Source organism: Pteropus vampyrus, unplaced genomic scaffold (assembly GCF_000151845.1).
Source record: "Pteropus vampyrus isolate Shadow unplaced genomic scaffold, Pvam_2.0 Scaffold70, whole genome shotgun sequence".
Classification (NCBI taxonomy): Eukaryota; Metazoa; Chordata; class Mammalia; order Chiroptera; family Pteropodidae; genus Pteropus; species Pteropus vampyrus.
The window spans coordinates 2,876,566-2,883,395 of NW_011888851.1; the positions used below are offsets into that span (position 1 = coordinate 2,876,566).

Here is a 6,830-nt window from a genome sequence, read left to right on the forward strand (position 1 = left end):
TGAAATTTTGTGGGCAGGGTATAAGAGAGAAGCTATGAAGAGCAGAAACCACCCCAAAAGTCTGCCTACAAGTCCCCTTGAGTCTTTGGTCACATATAAAGCTGCTTATGCACAGGGCAATGAGGCTTGGCAGAGAACAATTACTGAGAGACTGTGAGCTGAACAAAGATTACAAAGGTTATATTGTACTGAGAGATGTTCAAGTTTTGAGCAGATTTTGCTAAATACTCCAGGCATTTAGCTGAGACTCTAGAAAGGCCACTAGCACTATAGCCTAAGAGTAAAGGCCACTCTAGATCTACCCTATAAAGTCTAAATCCAAGCATCAACAGAATCCAGCTGGGCTGGCAGAAAGTTAATTACTTACTAGAACAATATTCAACTCTTTTTAGAAAATGATAAAGTAATTCATAATCTCATTTAGCAATGAATGGACACACAATTAAAAAAAAAAAATCATGGGAAATACAAAGAAGAAAAAAAATTTGACCTGGATATGACAGAGATGTTGGAATTGGCAAATAACTTTAAAACAGTTATTATAAATATATTCAAAGATTGAAAAGACAAGATGGGTATAATAAACAAACAAATGGGGAATCTCATCAGAGAAATGGATAAGCTTACAGTAGACTGGATATGGCAAGAGAAAAAAAAACACTGGCGAACTTGAAAACAGGCCAATAGAAACTCAACAAACTGAAGCACAAAGAGAAAAAAAAAGTTTGAGAAAACGAACAAAGCCTTAATAAACTATGGTACACTATCTAATGGCCAAACATTATGTGAATTTGGAATCTCGGAAAGGGATGAGAAAGAAATTAGGGCAGAAAAATATATGAAGACACAATTTTTCTAAATGTGAAAAAAATATCAATCCATAGATTTATACTGTTCAGTGAACCACAAGAAAAATATACAAAACCATAAGTAGGCAGATCACTGAAAACAAAAAATCTTAAGAGCAGTGGGGAAAAAGGCACATTAGATATAGAGTAAAAATGACTACTGCCTTCAGATTAAAAAATGCAAATGAGAAGACAATGGAATAACATCTTTAAAGTGCTAAGAGAAAAATTATCCACTGAACTAGAATTCTAACATCTTAGAAAAAAATATCATTTAAAAAGAATAAACAAAAAGCTGAGAAGATTTATCACCAGGAGACCTGTACTACAGGAAATATTTAATAAAGTTTTTTAGGCTAAAGGGAAATGATACCAGATGGAAACTTGGATCTACGCAAAGGAATAAAGAGTGCTAGAAAAAGTAAATATAGGGGTAAATAGAAAAGATTTTTTTTGTTTCTTATTTTCTTTAAAAGAAAATGGTTGCTTAATGTATTCTGGCCTTATTTCATATATACAAGTAAAACTGTCAATAGGTGGGTAAATGGAGATATAATTTTGTAAGTTCGAACATTAGAACTTTTAGAAGTTCTGACATGACATATAAAATGACATAAAATTAATTCAAGAGTAGACGGATATGTTAAGGGTGCATATTGCAACCTCTAAACAACCAAATGAACAGGACAAAGAGTAAAGCTGAAAAGTCAATAGAGATGAAATGGATACTAAGAAACACACGTAGAAAACAAACAGTATGACTGTAGACTAAACCTAATCATAGGACTATTTACATAAACTAAATAGACTAAGCATTCTAATTAAAAGGCAGAGATTTTCAGACCCAAGTACCTGGAAATAGAGTTACCCTCTAATATTTAAATACATAAAATGCATTCAATGGAGGATAGTCATTACCTGTATATAGTAGTAACCCCAAAACTATGCAAGTGTGTGAAATGACTTTTGGACACAGGCTAAAGGTGACTCTAGTATAATCCCTAGGAGAAAAAATTGGAATGTGAGGGTAGTTAATAGCTGACCTCGTTACTTACATTCATTAATTTGTTTAACTTGCATGACAACTCTATGAGGAAGTTATCCCCTTTGTACAGGCGTTATAGAGGAGCAGATGAAGGCCCAAAGAATTATGTCATTTCCCAGAATCACATGCTAGTGAGACCATGTTCTTAACTACCCTATGCTGTCCTTCTGCTGAAACTAATCAATAATACTGCAATACCTTTAAGATACTATGTCAGCAGAGAGGAGGTGCCCAGCAATGGCAAGAGTAAGAGCAGTCAGTGCGTCTCCTGCCTGGCCCAGGGGAGCAAGTACCTGGCCAACAGAACTGACCATACAGTTTCCTTTGCAGATATGTATATGTGGCAGAGATAGGCACATCTCACTATCCTTACTTAAGAAAATTATCCATCAAGATTCTTGCTTTAGTTCTAGGGCCCATAGAGGTCTTATTGTGAATTTGTTGGCAAAGGATGAAGACTCTGACTGAGGCACGCCAATCTTTTAGTCTCTTTGAAAGCTAGCATGTTCATTGTAAATAAGTAAACTGGTATCAGGTTTATGTTTCAGACTCTCCTAAATTTATTACGTGTGACTCAGTTCCCCCTGAGCATTCCCACCTCTGGGTAAAGAGTAGGAACAGGACTTCTGGTCCTTAGGACTTTTGGGAGAAAGTCTTGCACTAGGATGACCACATCAAGGCCGAGTTTTCACAGGACGTGGCACAAACACTCTGAGAAGCTGGGCCTGAGTGGTCAATTGGGCCCTCTTAACTCTCTTGATCTCTAACTGAAATAAGATGAGTCAAGAAAAAAAGACTGTAATAAATGAGTGAGTAGAATCTCTAAGCATGTTGTAGAGCACATATATGGAAAGTTGCCAAGAAGATGAAATCTTTATGCATTAAATTCAACCAAATTATCTATTTAAGAACATTCCTCCAGAAAGGCCTCTGCAGAATTTCATATGAATTATTCCCTCCAAACAGTAAGAAGACAAACAAAAAAAATGATTTAAAAACTCAAAAAACATAAAACTCAGCACCACAAGGTACCAGCAAGATAAAGGTATTCCATTATGACCAGGTATGCTGAGTATAAAAATTATTAATCTAAATAGAGGTAGACTAAAATGGAAAAAGAAAGTAGTAAAGCCACATAAACATTCTCTGTGCATAAGATGCATGTACAGTACTTGTAAATTTGATATGAAAAATCCACAAAAATGACTCTTGCCTGAAGAAGTCTATGAAAACTCCCACCAAAGCAACCTGCACATTAGAGGTCAACCTTTCATTGATTCATTCAACCCACATTTTTGCACAACTCTTCTGAGCCTTCCCCCTCTACAACTAACAATTCTACAGTGCTTCTCATCCTGTGTCTGACTCTCTTTCAAACAATCTTCCTGATACCATCTTTCTAGCTCGCTCACTTCAGTCAATGTCCCTTAGTAGCGATGCCTTCCCTGACCGCCATATGTAAAAGACCACCCCTAGCCTTATCACTCTCTACCTTATTACCTTATAGTATTTTTCTGCAGAGCATATATCGCTAATATATTTGTTTATTGTCTGTCTCCCTTTGGTAGAAGGAGCTCAATGAGAGAAGGAATTTTGTCTGTTTTTCTTTCCGTGGTATATATAGAACTTAGAACAGTGAAAGAGAATACAACATGAATAAAATATCTGTAATTTAGAGTCTGATAGGGAAGAGAGGCCTCAACTGACAGACCTCATAAACGGGGCAATGTGGAAGCATAAAGACATCATACAAAGTGTGGTCTGGGAGAGTCTCAAACATTTCTTAGAGGAAGAGATGCACAATAGGAATTGGGTGCATTCCAGACATGGCAGGCAGCATGTAGAAAGGCACAGATCGTAATGGAGCCTTACACATTTAGAAATCTTGTGTAGCTGCAACAAAGTGAATGGCTGAAAGGACAAAAGATGACGCCGTAACAGAAAGGCAGAGCAGACACGCTGGAGCAAGGAATCACTGAGTGCTTTTAAGGTGAGGAACAGCATGACCACATTTGCATTTCACAAAGGTCTTTTTGGAGGTGGTAGGGCAGTAGAAGGAAAGGTAGAATGAAGGCAAATCTGTAGTCAGTGAGAATATTTAGGAGATTATTGCCAAAGTCTCTACAAGGGCCAGTAATGCTAAAAGTTAGGGCAATGGTGTTGAGATGGAGATAAAACGGGTGTCTTGAGTGCACATGACTGGATGCAAGGATAAGTCCCATTTTCCCAAAACTCTGCTCCACTGTCAGTTCCTATGGAAAGTGTCTTAAAAAAAAACAAAAGGGAATTTTTAAGGCTCCTCTCTCTCCTCCCCGCCCCACCCCACTACTCTAATTCCAGGTACAGCTGTATCCAGAAACTGTACCATGTAATTAGACAGCTTCATTCTTGTCTTCACTCACGGCTTTGCTCTCCTTGGCATCAACATCATTCTCAGGTCAGTTCTTTGCCATCTACTTCCCATCTGAAAATACGCTACCTCTGCCTCTTCCTCTTCCCTTTCCTCCATTCTGGGCCTGGAATGTCTTCCTTGACTTTTTCTCACAGAGTCTATCTAGTTCAATGCCCCACTCACATACTCCCTTATAATTTTATGTATCATTTTCCCATAGTACACACCATTTTATAATTATTTGTTAATTTTTTCAATTGAACTGTAAAAGCTCCTCGAAGCTGATACTGTGTTTTCCAGCTCTACATCTAGCACAGACATGTGGTAAAGAGTGGGGGCTATGCTTATTAAAGGAATATTCTGAAGACTAAAATTTCACTTTATTGGTGACCTTTGAACTTTTCATAAATTATTATCATTATCTTTCTTTCTTTCTTTCTCTCTCTCTCTCTCTCTCTCTTTCTTTCTTCCTTTTTTTTTTTTACATTTATATTATACATAGATGATTCAATACAAGGACAAGGAATAAAGTACCTCCTAAAATTTACTCCAGGAAAAGTTTTCTCTTATCTGAACAGTTTGATAGGATTCCTCCTTTTTAGAAAATTAGAATATTTCAGACACCATCATTCCATTAACACCACTGCTGCAGGAAACAGGCTAAACATCATGCCCAATTTGGGTATGGCTGTAGGCAGAATTGTCTTCGCATTCCCTCCAATGACTGATATGTACACAGGTATGACCATTACTATAAACTACCTTAATTCCCTTTTGAAAGGGTACTGAGAATGCATTTGAATCCAGCCTATTGAGATAAATAACAGTTATTTATTTATTATTAGTCAGAATGCACATGAGTACCCAGTACCCAGCCCAGTTGCCTATCTTTCTCTGGGCCTGATCTACTAGATGATAGATCTCTGCCTCCTCTTCTTATTTACAGTATCACTGATAAATAAATAATGTATTCATTATTATAAAACAAATAAATGATTTGACCAGCCGCTTGGGACCATCACAGATGTCTCCTCCTTAGGTGGAAAAAAATTATTAATTCAAGGTATGTAGTATCTTTAAATATCTCAGTTTCAGCACGTAGAGAAATCTAGAGAGAAGCCTTAGGGCACTGGAGTCCCTGCTTCCCATCTTCAATAAGAATCAGATGTCAATGATGGTGATGAAGATGAAGGCTAAAATTTATCTAGTGATTACTGTGTATATGTTCTATAAGTATTTGCTCATCTAAATACCATGACAACCTATGTGGCAGGTAACTATTATCATCACCACCCTAATTTCACAGGTAAGAAAACTGAGGCACTGAAAAGTTAGGTAACTTTCTCAAAAGTCACACAGCTGGTAAGTGGCAGGGCTGGGATTTTCACCTATATATTTAGGTCCCAGGTCCATGTTCTTAATCACATAGCTAGCTATGTGGCATATATAGAAATAATGCCGAGATGGCCAGAGCCAAAAGCAGCTGAGACCTTTAGAATAAAAATACTATTAACTAAAGGTATAACCTTCTGTTTTTCTTTTTTATTCTTCTTACACTCATTACCACAGGTTATAATCAACATCTTCTGAGTAATAATGTCTCACTGACAGCATAGGAGTGTGGACTATAAGGCAAGACAAGTAGAGCTGGGCTCATACTCCCATTCTACCACATTCCAGCGGGGGTCACCTGGCATGTTGTTTCATAGAGGGGGCACAAAGTTGAGTGGCTACAGGGTTCAGTTTTTCCCCAGGGACCATGTCTGTACCAGCACCCTTCTTGTGAGAACTGTCCTTTCTCTCCAGCACCAGAACCTGTGGTAGATATGAACACTCCTCCCTGGCCAGGGTAACTGGTCTCAGTCAGGTGGCTGCTGAAACTGAGAAGACCACAGCATCTCACTGCCTGGCAAAGAGATCAGAACAGGGCCTGAGCTGAGAGTCACCCCTGATACTTTTCTAACTGGCGCTACGAGCTTTTCCTGTCCAGTCACAAAGTTGTGAGGACTTCAGCCTAGAGCTGGCAATGACCTCGGTACCAGGGTGTTTGAGAGAATGGAGCCAGCACGTAGAGAAATCTAGAGAGAAGCCTTAGGGCACTGGAGTCCCTGCTTCCCATCTTCAAGTTTATAAAACACATCAGCCAATAAACCACTTTGAGAGAAAAAAGGTATTTCTTTGAGTTTCTGTCACTTTTGACTAGATGAGTTTAACTTTAACTCTGAAACTCAGTCTCCTTATCTGCAAAGTGGGGAAAATGAAACAACAGCCCTTCCTTCGCAGGGTGCTTCTGATGGGGAAACAAGATATATACTGCAAGTACTTTAGTAGTGTGTCTTAGGAATAAAAAAGTCTCTGTGGCTGTTGGCTGACAGTTAATGACACCTGCAATAGCACTTGTCCCAACAGAATGTTGCCAAGATTACATAGTCATTCTTGGTTCCTCTCTTTCTCTGTCATATGAAATGTGACAGCAAGTATTATTGGTTGTAACACTTCAAACTACAATATTTAGAATCCAGCCACTTCTCCAACTCTCTAGTTC

The 6,830-nt window shown here is 38.2% G+C and overlaps 1 protein-coding gene across 2 annotated transcripts in view; it reads right to left on the reverse strand.

Moving 5' to 3' along the window:
- Positions 1 to 6,830, reverse strand: part of POC1B (POC1 centriolar protein B) — a 96,154-nt gene that overhangs the window by 59,777 nt on the left and 29,547 nt on the right. The window lies entirely within an intron of this gene.